At 39.1% G+C, this 16,688-nt stretch overlaps 1 long non-coding RNA gene across 1 annotated transcript; it reads left to right on the top strand.

Annotated features, from left to right (window-relative positions):
• The first annotated feature begins 217 nt into the window (after window positions 1–217).
• Window positions 218–16,612, top strand: LOC146886226 (uncharacterized). Its single transcript, XR_014995015.1, has 2 exons — window positions 218–700; window positions 15,812–16,612. It is a non-coding gene; the product is annotated as an uncharacterized LOC146886226 (long non-coding RNA).
• Window positions 16,613–16,688: the final 76 nt, after the last annotated feature.

Below are 16,688 nucleotides of genomic sequence, written 5' to 3'. Positions count from 1 at the left end.
ACAAAATAAAAGATAAAACTTAATTAAGAAGGATAAAAGTGAAAAACTAAAATATGATGGTGCATGAGTAATGTGTGAGGTGTGTGTACAGGAAAAATGGGAGTGCAACAAGTAAAACTTAAGCAAGCTTAGAGCAACAACCAGAACACAAAATCAAGAGGGGTGTGGAGTTAACAGTTTTGGGGTTACATGTAACAAGTGACCAACAGTAAAAACAAGTAGTGGTGAAGAAATTAGAAACCAGTGGTGCGCGAGGTAACCCAGCCCATCTTCTCCTTTCCTTTTTTTCAGAAAAACCCTGGAGTGGTTTCTCCTTCCCCTTCACGCATGGAAGGCCTATGGCCAACCAAGAACCAGCTGCCACGCAATCTATGTCAGCCAAAGTCATCACCGGCCACGTCATTTACCATCGGAGCCGTCACCGTTGACGTCGGAGGGCACCCCTTTTCTCCTTTTCTCTCGCAGGATCGACACCCGCGCTAGTAGTCACCGTCACGCGTCTGCTCCTCAAGAACTGCTACTACCATGGCCACTGCACCGCGTCATTACCGTCGGAAACGTCACCGGCAACATCCTGTGCTTAGTCCGAAATTGCAAAACCGAGCCACCACACCTCCATCTCCCTCAAACTGCTTCACGATTCACCGTTTGAAGCTCTGTTTCGCCTCTATTTCTCTATTTTTGGAGTTCAGATTATTGGGTCCTCTTTGTTGTAGATTGGATGGTGTTGGAGGACGAAAAATTAAGAATGGTTTGTACAAGTAGAATGATGTGGAGTGCTCGATGAAGAGAGGAATCTGGAGGTGTGTAGAGTAGGAACGGTTGGTTCTGGAAGAATGGTGTGGTGGTTTTGTGTTGTGTTGGTAGAGACCAATGCGTGGAGAAGGGGAGAGTGGGGCTTTTGGCGTTCACATGAATTGATGGTGTTTTCTCTCAATTCCGTAGAGGAAGAGAAAAGGTAATGAATGAATTCCCCCCGGTGGTTCTCTGTGGATGGGTTTTTTTTATGGAAAAAATGGAGAAGTTGAAGTGTTTTTCTATTTTGAGATATGTGATGGTGATAAAGGAGAAAAAGGAGATGGTGAAAAAGTGAAGGTTACATGTTGAACAGTTTTGTAAAAATCGATGGATTGATTTTGGTTGTGGCGTGTAATGGCTAAGGGAATAGGCCGTGATGATTGGGAAGGGGCGTGGGTTCCCTTTTTTAGGGTTGCAGGGTTGTAGGAGAGATTGGTTTTACATGAAAAGGTGCATGAAAAAAAATAAAAGTAGTGGTTTGCTTGTGGGCCCGGATGTGATTTAATTTCCTTTTTCAATGAAAACTTTTTTCTTCCTTTTTTCAATTTCGGTGCAGGTGAGTAATGAATTGGTGAACCATTAGAAGGAAGAGTGACACGAGTCACTTCTTGAATGGAGGAGAATTGGGGGGTACGAATAGAAAAAGCATATGAGTGAAATATTGGACTATTAAACCATTAAAGAGGAAAAAAGAGATTCGTTTCTTTGTCTTTTATTTTTTTATTGTATTTTTATGTTTTCTTTTTTCTTTGTTTTTCTTTTACTTTTTGCTCTTTTTTTCAAATATGTTTTTTTTTCTTTTTCTTAAATAATAAAAAAGTAAAAATAAATATGAAGAAAATTTGTAAATAAAACAAAAATAAACAAAACAAGAATAAAACGAAATAAAAATAAAAATAAAATAAGATGAAAATAAAAAAATAAAATAAAAGTAAAATAAGATAAGGATAAAAAATAAAAATAAAAATAAAAATAAAATAAAAAAATAAAAAGTAAATAATACATTATAACCTGGACAAAATTGGGTGTTGACAGCTGCTCCTCTTTACTTAGACTTTATTAGATAATATGAAAATGTTACGTTTTCAAATTATCGTGGTAAAAGATAAGTAAAGATAGAAACACTAATTTTGTCCGGATTTTCAAGAGGAAAAAGATGAGTAAAAATCGATTCACACGGGTCTGACGACCAATTCCGTGAAGAGGCTCGTGATATGGAAAGTAAAAACGAGACTCAACCATTCCACCGGAGAGGGTCTTAATGTGACAAAAATCAACGACCATTCCATTGGAGAGGGCCTTGATGTGACAAAGAAATTAATGACCATTCCATTGGAGAGGGTCTTTAATCTGACAAAGAAATCAATGACCATTCCATTGGAGAGGGCCTTGATGTAAACATAAGAAAATCAATGACCATTCCATTGAAGAGGGTCTTGCTGTAACAAAGAAATCAATGACCATTCCATTGGAGAGGGCCTTGATGTAAACATAAGGAAATCAATGACCATTCCATCGGAGAGGACCTTAATGTAAACATAAGAAAATCAATGACCATTCCATCGGAGAGGGCCTTGATGTAAACATAAGAAAATCAATGACCATTCCATCAGAGAGGGCCTTGATGTAAACATAAGAAAATCAATGACCATTCCATTGGAGAGGGCCTTGATGTAAACATAAGGAAATCAATGACCATTCCATCGGAGAGGGCCTTGATGTAAACATAAGAAAATCAATGACCATTCCATCGGAGAGGGCCTTGATGTAAACATAAGAAAATCAATGACCATTCCATCGGAGAAGGCCTTGATGTAAACATAAGAAAATCAATGACCATTCTATCGGAGAGGGCCTTGATGAAAGAAGGATCTAGACTTGACCAATCCCAAGGAGAGGGTCGTTGTCCGAAAGGAGAACACAAGAGTTGACCATTCCTAAGGAGAGGGTCGCGAGATAGGCTTAGCGGGCCAAGTGAGATGGGTTTTGTGGGCCAGATTAACCTAGGATTGGAGGTCAATACGAAACTGGGCTTGTTGGGCCAATACAGAATTGGGCTTGGTGGGCCAGTACGGAACTAGGCTTGGTGGCCAGGCAAAGCTGGGCTTGGTGGGCCAGTACAAAACTGGGCTTGGTGGGCCAGTACAGAACTAGGCTTAGTGGGCCAGTACGAAACTAGACTTGGAGGACATATAGATCTTTCATATGAATGAAGATGACCATTAATCTGAGAAATGCCAAGAAGAGATTTTTGTAAATCGACTCCTTTAGAAGAAACAATGGTTGAAGATGTATGATGCATGAAAATGCTCACTCATGTTATGATGTCAAGATATTTGTGTTTTATGAACGATGATATATCATGCAAACGGTTATTCATGATGAAAAGCATGTTTTCTCATTTCAATCACAAGGGATCAAAACATTATTGTAGAGATCAAGATCCTGAAATGTATGAATGCATGATGAAAAACTTGTTATGCTCTACCTTTTGAAAATTTTTGCTAGAGTCAATTGTTCTCTTTTCAATCATCAAACTCATTGCTGTGGAGATATGTAGGATGAAAAACTACCTATTTTGAAATGGAGTAATGATCGCAAGAGATAGTTGACAAGGCGTTCAAACATTGGTAGCCATGTTTTCAAAGAGAAGAAACAAGTTGTTGAAACTTTGATAGGGTGTTGAAACCCCAACTTAATAAGGAGAAAAACAAGATGTAGAACCTTGGCAAAGCATAGGAACTCTAACTTAAACAAGAGAGACCAGATGTCGAAACCTTAGTGTAGGGATCAGGGTGTTGTAACCCCGATATGTAGGAGACACAAGGTGTCAAAACCTTGGTGCAGGGATTCATAACCCCAATATGTAGGAGGAACAGGGCATCGTAACCTTGGCGCAGCGATCAAGGTGTCGTAACCCCGATATGCATCAGAAACAAGGTGTCAAAACCTTGGTGCAGGGATCCAGGTGTCGTAACCTCGATATGCAGGAGAAAACAAGGTGTCAAAACCTTGGTGCAAGGATCAGGGTGTCATAACCCCGATATGCAAGAGAAACAATGTGTCAAAACCTTAGTGCAGGGATCAGGATGTTGTAACCCCGATATGCATCAGAAACAATGTGTCAGAACCTCAGTGCAGGGATCAGGGTGTTGTAACCCCGATATGCATCAGAAACAATGTGTCAGAACCTTAGTGCAGAGATCAAGGTGTCGTAATGATATGAATCTTAATGGGAAAAGGATCTAAAGGGTTTAGATTTGCTGGAAAAACAGAATTGAAATGGAATAGAATGGTACACACAGCTGGACAAGGTCACGCTGCACCCCAATCTCAACATTCAGTTATCATCCAAAGGAATTACTATTCGTGGCTTTGGTTCGTTAAGGTTCCTTTAAGAATTATGTGCACGAGATCAATGAAGGTTCCATAACAGAAAAAAAAAATAACAATGGCAACGAAATGATTTCAGAACGTATTGGATTATGCCCTGGATGTAAACATGCTTGACGTGAAAAGGGTTCTGTGGACATTAGGTTCTTTAAGATTGATTCAAGAATTTTGGACCAAGAGGAGCGTAATCAACATACAAGGGAAACAATGTAACACGAATTCAAACAAGAAAACTTACAAGACAATGAAGGATAGCATCACACCATCCACACGTATACCACACATAAGCTTCACACCTATGATGGCTGGATTTTGCCTTGATTCACACAAGGATCAATGAGCATCACACTCACCCAAATTCTTCACGAAAATGGAAAAAGAATTCATTCAATAATCATCCAAAAAAAAAAAAAAAACCTCCAGTTCACGTGTTCAGCCCTTGTTTTTGTCTAGGGTGCTGAATTTGCTACCAAGGTAACCACCCCACTATCAAAATAACCGCTCCACTACTCTAGAAGCACGGCCACATGGCTTTTGGCTGAACAAGTCACTTAGTTCCCTTACATTTAATTGAAAATACACGGAAATTAACAAAAATAAACATTACATTAAATTAAAAACACCCTAAAATAACACAATAAAAATTCCTATGCTACTATGTGCCACACGAACTAACACATAAAAATTTCCATGCAACTATGTGCCACCAATATTGCTTTCACGCATTTTGGAGCTCAACTTCATCCTTAGCTTCATCCTTCCAAGTGATCAAGTAAACAAGCTTATGTGTAGGATCCTTGACCACATCTTCTAAGAGATTTAGAATTAGCCTTTGTAATGTTGCCTTGGTTTGCTTGGCCTTGGATCTCGTCATAGGACCTCCTATCCCTTGTAGAGAGTTCTCCTCTTCTTTGGTTAGTTTGGATCCAGGTTGGTGAGAGATGTCCTCATCATTCCCTCCCTCTTGAACCGGATGGGTCTCCAAATCCGAACCAGCTTTCTTCAAAGCCGAACCATCTTCACCTGCATCAAACAAAGATAAGTCAGCAACATTAAAAGTAGGAGACACATTATACTCACCTGGCATTTGGATCTTGTAAGCATTGTCACTGATCCTTTCCAAGACTTGGAATGGTCCATCTCCTCTAGGCAGCAACTTGGATTTCCTTTGTTCGGGAAATCTCTCTTTCCTCATGTGTACCCACACCCAATCTCCTGGTTGGAACACAACTCTCCTTCTACCTTTGTTGGCTTGCTTTGCGTAGCTCGCATTCTTCTTGGTGATTTGATCTTTAACTTTCTCATGAAGCTTCCGCACAAACTCTGCCTTTGCCTGTCCTTCAGTATGCTTAAACACAGAAATGTTAGGCACAGGTAATAAATCAAGTGGAGATAAAGGATTAAACCCATACACTACCTCAAAAGGAGAATGATTAGTGGAAGAATGGACAGCTCGGTTATAAGCAAACTCAATATGGGGTAGGCAAGCCTCCCAACGTTTCAGATTGTGCTTCAACACTGCTCTAAGCATAGCACCAAGTGTCCTATTAACCACCTCAGTTTGGCCATCTGTTTGGGGGTGACAAGTAGTAGAGAACAACAACTTAGTTCCTAATCTACCCCACAAACTTCTCCAAAAGTGACTCAAGAACTTAGAGTCCCTATCACTCACAATACTCCTAGGCATACCATGTATCCTAATGATCTCTTTAAAGACAAGGTCAGCAACGTGACTAGCATCATTTACCTTTTTGCATGGAATAAAGTGAGCCATCTTGGAAAACCTATCCACCACAACTAGTATGGAGTCTCGGCCAGTACTTGATCGAGGCAATCCAAGCACAAAATCCATGGACAAATCCACCCAAGGGTGTTCAGGAACAGGAAGAGGAGTGTATAAACCTTGGGGAAGAACTTTAGACTTAGCTTGTCTACACTCAATGCATGACTCACACAGTTTGGCTACATCCTTTTTCATGTTAACCCAATAGAAATGCTCATGCAAGATGTCATAAGTTCTAAGCACTCCAAAATGACCCATCAACCCCCCTCTATGTGCTTCCTTCACTAAGAGTTCTCTAATGGAAGATTGAGGAACACATAGCCTATTTGCTCTAAACAAGAACCCCTCAAATCTATAGTACTCATCCTTGGCCATCTTTTCACACTCCTTGTACCTTTGGCCGAACTCTTTATCCTCCTCATACATCCCCTTCAACACTTCCAAACCCAACAACTTGGTCTCAACCATAGATAGTAGCGCATGTCTCCTAGATAGGGCATCCGCAACCACATTTCCTTTCCCTTTCTTGTACTTAATGACATATGGAAATTGCTCTAAGAATTCAACCCATTTGGCATGTCTTGTATTAAGCTTACCTTGACCCTTGAGATACTTAAGAGACTCATGGTCACTATGGATAACGAATTCCTTGGGAAAAAGATAATGTTGCCAAGTTTTGAGGGCTCTCACTAAGGCATAGAGTTCTTTGTCATAAGTAGAGTAATTCAAGGCTGCTCCACTCAATTTTTCACTAAAGTATGCTATGGGATGGCCTTCTTGAAGTAGAACAGCTCCTATACCTATGCCAGAAGCGTCACACTCTATCTCAAAGGATTTGGAAAAATTGGGCAATGCTAGGATGGGTGCACTCACTAGTCTTTGCTTAAGAGTTTGGAAAGCTTTCTCTTGTTTTTCCCCCCACTTGAAGCTCACGTTTTTCTTCACTAACTCATTTAAGGGGGCTGCCAAGGTGCTGAAATCTCTCACAAATCTCCTATAGAAACTAGCCAGGCCATGAAAACTCCTAATATCACTCACGGATTTGGGTGTTGGCCACTCTTGTATGGCCTTCACTTTGGATTGATCAACTTCTACCCCTTTTGAACTCACCACAAAACCCAGAAATACCACATGGTCTTGACAAAACATGCATTTCTCAAGATTAGCATACAACTTTTCATGTCTCAAAGCAGATAACACAGAATGCAAATGTTGAGCATGCAAGTCCAAATCAGCACTATAGATCAGAATATCATCAAAATACACTACCACAAAATGCCCTATAAAATCTCGTAGAACATGATTCATCAACCTCATGAATGTGCTTGGTGCATTAGTTAATCCAAATGGCATAACCAGCCACTCATACAACCCAAATTTGGTTTTAAAAGCAGTTTTCCATTCATCTCCTTCTCTAATCCTAATTTGGTTGTATCCACTTTTCAAATCAATTTTTGAAAACACTTGTGCACCATGCAATTCATCAAGTAAATCATCAAGTCTAGGAATGGGATGCCTATACTTAATGGTAATGCTATTCACACTTCTACAGTCACTACACATGCGCCAAGAACCATCTTTCTTAGGCACCAAAATCACAGGAACAGCACATGGAGATATAGAATCTCTTACCCAACCTTTCTCTAAGAGAGCTTCCACTTGCCTTTGTATCTCCTTGGTCTCCTCGGGATTGCTCCTATACGCTGGCCTGTTTGGAATGGTGGCTCCAGGTATCAAATCCACTTGATGTTCTATTCCCCTCAATGGTGGTAATCCACTAGGCAAATCCGAGGGGAAAACATCCTTGAATTCCTGCAAAATAGAAGAAATAGGAGATGGCAAGGAAGTGGGAAATTCAGGGTTAGTATTCAAAACAGGTTTGCATACAAGCATATATAAGGGTTGCCGTGCTAACAACACCTTCCTCACTTCCCTCTCTTTTGCTATCTCTCTCACATTGGTGTTTCTCTCCTTGCCTCTCTTTTCCTCTCTCTTAGTGTTTGATCTTTTCTCGTCACTCACACTCTCTACCACGCTCTCACTCTCAACTTTCTTTTCTCTCATGATTTTCTCTCTCAACCTCACTTGATCATGACACACCTCTTGTGGGCTTAAAGGTTTAAGCACCACCTTCTTTCCTTGATGTGTAAAAGAGATCTTGTTGGAGAATCCATCATGGATGGTCTTGTGGTCATGCTGCCATGGTCTCCCCAACAATAGATGACACGCCTCCATAGGCACCACATCACATGAAATCACATCAGCATAAGTTCCAATGACTATGGGCACCTCCACTTGCTGTTTCACTTTAATTTCTCCTTCATCACTTAGCCATTGCAAACGGTAAGGTCTGGGATGAGGCTTGGTAGGAAGATTCAACTTGGATACTAGCCTTGTACTAGCCACATTAGCGCAACTCCCACTATCCACAATCACCATGCAAAGTTGCCCTTGGACAATACACCTAGTGTGGAAAATGTTGTCCCTTTGGCTTTCATCCATGGCTTCTATATGAGATCCTAATAGTCTCCTCACCATCAACAATCCCTTCTCGTTCATTTCTGGTCCAACATCCTCATCCTCCTCTCCTTCAGATTCTTCATTTGCATCTGACTCACTAGAATATCCTCCATCATCTCTAATCACCACAGTCCTCTTGGTAGGACATTCATATGCATAGTGCCCCTTGCCTTGGCATTTGAAGCATGTAATGTCTCTAGTTCTTTTTGGTACAGCTTCATTGCCCTTAGAAGGCTTAGGATCCGCTTCTTTGGTGGCCTTGGTACTCATGGCCGAACTGGTCTCTCCCTTGGCCGAATAGGGTGATGACTTATATCCCTCCCTCTTAGCCTTGTCCTTCCACCCATAAGTAGAAGACGACGCCATTCTCCTTGAAGCTCCCTTCCTTTTGAGTTGCTCTTCTACTTGGATGGCTTTATGGAGAAGATCCTCCATCTCCACAAACTCCTGCAACTCAACCACATCACGGATATCATTATTCAACCCATTAATGAACCTAGCCATTGTTACCTCAGGATCTTCCTCAAGCTTAGCTTGGATCATTAACATCTCCATCTCTTTGTGGTAATCCTCCACACTTCGGCTTCCTTGAGTAATTCTTTGAAGCTTAAACTTCATATCCCTTTGATAGGATGCAGGGACATATCTCCTCCTCATGAGCCTCCTCAATTCCTCCCATGTGTCTACTGGTGGATCTCCATCTCTTTGCCTCTCCCTTTGAAGCTTGTGCCACCAAATCAATGCATAGTGTGAGAATTCGGATGCTGCCAACCTCACCTTTTGTTCCTCCTCAAAGTTGCCGCAATCAAACACATTCTCCATCTTGAGCTCCCAATTAAAGTAAGCTTCGGGATCATTCTTTCCTGCAAAAGAGGGAATGTTTAGTTTAATTCCTTGGAGAGGATTGCCCCACTGCTCCCTATTCCTCCTTTCTTCATCATATCTCGCCACCCTTGTTTCTTGCCTCCTTACACCTCTTCTTGTTACTCCATCATTCTCCAACCTATCAATTCTCTCATGTATCTCATCATTGGCTTGTCGGAGTAATCTTTCAAGATGTTGAGTAAGAGCTTGCATTTGAATGGGACTAATGCCTGCCCCTCCTTCTTGGTTTGAATCTGCCATCTCACAAAATAATGCTTGTAGACAAGATAAAAGGTTAAGCCAAATAGAATCCAGCACCTAATCTACCTCACCAAATAATTTCCTCTCAAGTGTTTCTCTCAATTCGGCTTTTACTAATAATGTAAATTTCTCTCTAGCCTTTTACCACTCTTGATGCACTCAATCCTTGAGAGTCACAAGGTTACTTCAGCCACACAAAGATGATCTACCTAAATGCAGAATGCGCCTATAACAATTATAGTAATGATGCTATCACTAGAGGCAAAAAAAACAAGACACCAAAACACAAAAAGAAGGCAAAGAAAACCACACAAACAAAGACACACTAACTAGGTCACGGTTTTAACTCCAATGCAGACTTGAAAATTTCAGAATTCACCACTTGTAAAAACATACAGCAACTGCCCTTAAATCATGCCAATTCAGAATTCAATTTTGAACAAACACAATGCTGCACTTATATTCTTCAGTTTCGGAAATTTTTTATAGCAGCCCTCACATACAATAACAATTGGATTTCTTTTCTTTTCCAGAATTCAGAACACAAATTGGCACGTTGCAAATTAGATTAGTACCTTCTTGTTGCTGTTCAATACAAACCCTTAACTAGCTCTGAATACCAAATGATATGAATCTTAATGGGAAAAGGATCTAAAGGGTTTAGATTTGCTGGAAAAACAGAATTGAAATGGAATAGAATGGTACACACAGCTGGACAAGGTCACGCTGCACCCCAATCTCAACATTCAGTTATCATCCAAAGGAATTACTATTCGTGGCTTTGGTTCGTTAAGGTTCCTTTAAGAATTATGTGCACGAGATCAATGAAGGTTCCATAACAGAAAAAAAAAATAACAATGGCAACGAAATGATTTCAGAACGTATTGGATTATGCCCTGGATGTAAACATGCTTGACGTGAAAAGGGTTCTGTGGACATTAGGTTCTTTAAGATTGATTCAAGAATTTTGGACCAAGAGGAGCGTAATCAACATACAAGGGAAACAATGTAACACGAATTCAAACAAGAAAACTTACAAGACAATGAAGGATAGCATCACACCATCCACACGTATACCACACATAAGCTTCACACCTATGATGGCTGGATTTTGCCTTGATTCACACAAGGATCAATGAGCATCACACTCACCCAAATTCTTCACGAAAATGGAAAAAGAATTCATTCAATAATCATCCAAAAAAAAAAAAAAAAACCTCCAGTTCACGTGTTCAGCCCTTGTTTTTGTCTAGGGTGCTGAATTTGCTACCAAGGTAACCACCCCACTATCAAAATAACCGCTCCACTACTCTAGAAGCACGGCCACATGGCTTTTGGCTGAACAAGTCACTTAGTTCCCTTACATTTAATTGAAAATACACGGAAATTAACAAAAATAAACATTACATTAAATTAAAAACACCCTAAAATAACACAATAAAAATTCCTATGCTACTATGTGCCACACGAACTAACACATAAAAATTTCCATGCAACTATGTGCCACCAATATTGCTTTCACGCATTTTGGAGCTCAACTTCATCCTTAGCTTCATCCTTCCAAGTGATCAAGTAAACAAGCTTATGTGTAGGATCCTTGACCACATCTTCTAAGAGATTTAGAATTAGCCTTTGTAATGTTGCCTTGGTTTGCTTGGCCTTGGATCTCGTCATAGGACCTCCTATCCCTTGTAGAGAGTTCTCCTCTTCTTTGGTTAGTTTGGATCCAGGTTGGTGAGAGATGTCCTCATCACGTAACCTCGATATGTAGGAGAAAACAAGGTGTCAAAACCTTGGTGCAGGGATTAGGGTGTCGAAACCCAGATATGCATGAAAAGTTCAATGCCTGATGAAAACAATGTTGGTGGTGTTTTGTCCTTTGATTATTCTATGCAAGTATGAGCCAACTGTTTCATTTGCAATCATCAAACTCATATTTATTTTCAATGTTTCATGAAAATGAGGAATGTCATATTTATCGAGGTCTAACATCTGAAATGAGTATATCTTTGACTTTCTCTTTTATGATATTAGTGCACGCATGTTTGAGTTCATAAGTTAATGAAAGCTATAAATGTTTGGGAAGAGTTTGAAGGAGACTGAGATAGTCGTGCGGGCACGTTGTCTCCACACACCCTTCAAAGGAGAAGCAATATGTGAATACAAGAATCCCAAAAATTGCCCCAGTTATAGTGTATGAGAAAAAGGGTATAAGGATATTGATCAATGAATGTTATGGTGAGATATTCACGTGAAACCCACGAAACTACCCCAGTTTTGGTGTTTGGAGAAGAATTTGAATGAACGAGCGATGTTGTTTCAAAAGGGGTAGTGGAAATGGAAAGGATTGGGTGAAAAGGATTGCCCCAGTTGGTTTATTTTTCTTTCACTTGCCTTCGATCAGATAATAGGGTGTTCCCTTCTTCATGAGACATTATTTTTCTTTCACTTTTTCTTCACTTTTGAAATCAACTCTTTGGTCTGATCAATTTATTGAAAAACTTTTATTTTATTTCTTTTGAAGCATTATCTAAACAACATGTATGAAATTTTCGATGGCTTAGAAGGGGTTGGATGAGATGACGAGGACCGACTAGGGAGCTGACCCAGTTTGATTTAGTCTCAGGGCACCAAGAATGTTTGGGCTTGCCCCAACTATTGATGACATGAAGAAAAATGATATGGACTTCAAAAGTTGACCCAGTGTGAGAGTATGGATTGGCTTCAGGGTACAAAATGTGTTTGACTTGCCCCATTTATTAATGAAAGGGTTGGACAAATTAAGAGGACTTCAAAGATTTCTCTGATTTGAGGACCTGGATTAACACACAAATTGTGTTTGATCTGCCCCAGTTATAGGAAGGCATGAAGAGGTTAAAAAGTGATGGGGGACTTCAAAAGTTGCCCCTAGCGTGACCATGATGGTTAGGGTGAAATTGCCCTATCTTGGGATAAATGACAAGTCATATGAATGGTGAAATGAAGCAATGTCTAGTTTGGATTTTAGAGAAAAAGGTTGGACAAGGTTTGGGCTGAGAGCAGAGGATATGGTAGGAAATGAAGATGAAATCCATGAAGAGGGTGAGAATGAAACAACGAAGGAGGATGCCCCTTATCTAATTGATTAACCATGCTTATTTTAAAGAGCTTTAGGCACATGTGAATGAAAAACTGTCTGAATCACTAAAAGTAAATCTCAAAACATACTTTTCAATTTTTATTTTTCCTTTTTTTTTGGATTTTGGACAAACCTTTCAGCACGTCAATATGATTTCCATGAATTAAACTTTTTGAAAGGTACCGACAATCAGTCTTGGATCTGTGTGGGCTTTATTATGTTTGTATCGTAGTCAAGGCTAAGGGTATGAAAGCAAATGTGGATAGTAAAAACTCAAAAAGATGTGATGATGTCTTGGAAGAATGATCTTTGAATAATGTTACATCATAAATTCATTTGCCTCTTATGTGTTCACCATTTCTCTTTTTTTTCTCTAAACATCGATTCTCTTTTTTTTTTTTTTGTTTCTTCTTGATGTAACCAAATCATCATTTTTTTGTCTTTTTCAAACTTTTTGATTCTGATGAATTTTTTATTGGTGAACCGTCTGTCAAACAAGAGTGCAAACCATCAATGAGAGGTGACCCTTGTTCAAGGTAATTTCAAAGAAAAATATTTGCTCTTTTAAGTCTTAAAGGGGTAACAAATGATCACATTTTGTGTTTGATGATAAAGAAACATGGCCATACATCATTTCCAAAACATGATTATTTTTTCTTTCAAGAAATTTTAACTCAAGAGGAAAAAAAAGGTTCATGTTAAAGTTTGTCCCTTGCTTTTATTCTTTTTTTTTGCCTAAACCACCCTTTCAGGTTTTCAATCTAGCAGACTTTTTCTTTTATTTTCATGCTAAGAGATTTGCTCACAGTCTATCCAGGCCAGTGTGCCCCTTTTATGTTGATCCTCCATGAAATTCAAAATGTAGGCTTTATGGTGAAAATGTAATGAAAAAAAAGGATGAGTTTGAAAATCTCATGTTATGCAGATTAGACAAATGCTTCAAAAGATATGATATCAAACATTATCTATTCATTCAACCTACTGATTTGACCAAAGCATGTTTTTTTTTTGTTTCTTTTTTTTTTTGCCAAAACTACCTTTTTTGTTTTTGAGTCTAGCAAACTTTATTTTCTTTTCTCATTTTCCTTTTTTTTAATGAAATTTTTTTTTGTCTCGATGGATTCAAGGACCACCCAACAAGTGTAAACAAGGATAAACTTAGAAAATTTGCCAACTCTAAGGGTTTATGTTTATCAACTTGGGTAATGTCAATGTTGATAGGGCAAATCCTTCATTGTAGGGAAGCCAAAGGATGGACTGTTTCAAACCATGCGCACACGAACGTCTCAAAAGAAAAAGTCAAGTCGTTATTCTTGATTAAACATTTGACCCCAGAAAAGCGTGACACCCCCATTATTCTCCTTTTTTTTCAAGAAGTGAATTTGATGATTTGCGAGAAAAATAAGTGACTCAAAATGTAACAACTTTTTTATTTCCTTCCTCTCTTTTGCAGAGTCTGTTTATTCATATGAGGTGAGATGCATGATATGGATTAAAAAAAACTATGTACATGCCACTATGACTAAAAACAACAATTGCAACGCAAGTTTGTGCCCAAGAGGCACTTACTCAGTTGTATGTCGATGCGATTAAAGAGTACCATGCATGATATGCAACTAATTGAAAAAAACTACATGAGATGCAATGCATGTGCCTCAAGAGGCATTTATTCCCATGATATGATGATGAAATGTGATACAATTATTTGGAAACATCATGCATGATATGCAGAGCGACATAATGAAATGCCTGAATGCAGAGTGACATAATGAAATGCATGTTTATGCCTCAAGAGGCGCTTATTTCCATGAGATGTGATGTATGATATAAAAATGTTGTGTGATTGTGCCTCAATAGGCACTTATTCACATGTACATTATGCACACCACAAGATGATGATTAAACCAAGCAATCTCCCCTTGTGCTCAATAGAGGTTTGGCGGTTAAGGTCTAGGGTGAAGTACATGCGCTCACCGGGGTGATTTCCTAAACTTAAGGATTAATGGTCACTAGAGCTATGGCCCACCTCATGGTATTTCCCACAACAGTTGGTATACAACAAGGAGTGAGAGTACCAAGGAAACAAGCAAACTCTAGTTGGGGTTCTCACAATGACCACTTGGGAAGTTCATCCATTGTGGAACTGCTACACAATCCCCTCTAATTCTAAGTTACACAGACCCGGGTATAGGGCCCCACTCATGATATGCACAATGTGTGTGTGGAGAGAGAGTGATGCATACCATAACCCCACATGCAAAATAGCCAAGAAAAAAAAATCCATAGACATATATGTAACAAATAAGCAAAACAATTCACAAACAATTATTCCAAGAGACAAATATATACACATGCAAATAAAGACAATAATAAACAAATAAAAAGAAAGAGGAAAGAAAACATAAGGAAAAATCACATCAAGTTTGCATATCTAATTAAATGGCTTGACTCTCTAGCATCCCCAGTGGAGTCGCCAATTGTCGCAACCGAAATCGCGACGGGAAAGCGAACCGAAAAAGAAAACGAGTTTGAAAAGAGATTTGGGAGTCGCCACCATAGTTATTCTGGAAAACTATGGAAAACCATAAAAATAAGACAAGTCTGCGAAAAACCAGATTTTGGATCCGAGAGTCGGTTATGCGTAGGCAATGTGTTAGCACCCTACCGCGCCCGCCCGAAGGCGGTACCTTTAATTAAAAATGCAAAGTTGATGTGATTTTCAAAATATTAATTTTCCCCAAAAATATTAAGACAAAAATGCTAAAAGAAACAAAATATATTTTTTTTAATTTTTTGGGTCCGACAAGGATTGACCTTGGTCCTACGTATTCTCATTCAAAATGAGAAATCAGGGTTATGTAGTTCTTTAAAAGATATTTGAAAAACAATTAAGAAAATGATTTGATTTTTTGGAGGTGAACCTGACAAGGACTGTCCTTGCTCCTACGTATCTCATAGTGGAGAATCAAGGATCACGTAATTCTTAAAAAGACTTTGTTTGAAAAAGTTTATATTTTTTTTGTATTTTTTTGAAAGAGCCTCTATTTCTCTATTTTTGGAGTTCAGATTATTAGGTCCTCTTTTTGTAGATTGGATGGTGTTGGAGGACGAAAAATTAAGAATGGTTTGTACAAGTAGAATGATGTGGAGTGCTCGATGAAGAGAGGAATCTGGAGGTGTGTAGAGTAGGAACGGTTGGTTCTGGAAGAATGGTGTGGTGGTTTTGTGTTGTGTTGGTAGAGACCAATGCGTGGAGAAGGGGAGAGTGGGGCTTTTGGCGTTCACATGAATTGATGGTGTTTTCTCTCAATTCCGTAGAGGAAGAGAAAAGGTAATGAATGAATTCCCCCCGGTGGTTCTCTGTGGATGGGTTTTTTTTATGGAAAAAATGGAGAAGTTGAAGTGTTTTTCTATTTTGAGATATGTGATGGTGATAAAGGAGAAAAAGGAGATGGTGAAAAAGTGAAGGTTACATGTTGAACAGTTTTGTAAAAATCGATGGATTGATTTTGGTTGTGGCGTGTAATGGCTAAGGGAATAGGCCGTGATGATTGGGAAGGGGCGTGGGTTCCCTTTTTTAGGGTTGCAGGGTTGTAGGAGAGATTGGTTTTACATGAAAAGGTGCATGAAAAAAAATAAAAGTAGTGGTTTGCTTGTGGGCCCGGATGTGATTTAATTTCTTTTTTCAATGAAAACCTCTTTCTTCCCTTTTTTCAATTTCGGTGCAGGTGAGTAATGAATTGGTGAACCATTAGAAGGAAGAGTGACACGAGTCACTTCTTGAATGGAGGAGAATTGGGGGGGTACGAATAGAAAAAGCATATGAGTGAAATATTGGACTATTAAACCATTAAAGAGGAAAAAAGAGATTCGTCTCTTTGTCTTTTATTTTTTTATTGTATTTTTATGTTTTCTTTTTTCTTTGTTTTTCTTTTACTTTTTGCTCTTTTT

The sequence above is a fragment of the Vigna unguiculata genome, chromosome 5 (genome assembly GCF_037176805.1).
Source record: "Vigna unguiculata cultivar grain cowpea cultivar isolate G323 ecotype 2 chromosome 5, ASM3717680v1, whole genome shotgun sequence".
In the NCBI taxonomy this organism is placed as follows: Eukaryota; Viridiplantae; Streptophyta; class Magnoliopsida; order Fabales; family Fabaceae; genus Vigna; species Vigna unguiculata.
Note: the sequence above shows the minus strand (reverse complement) of the source record. Positions and strands in the feature narration are given on the sequence as shown.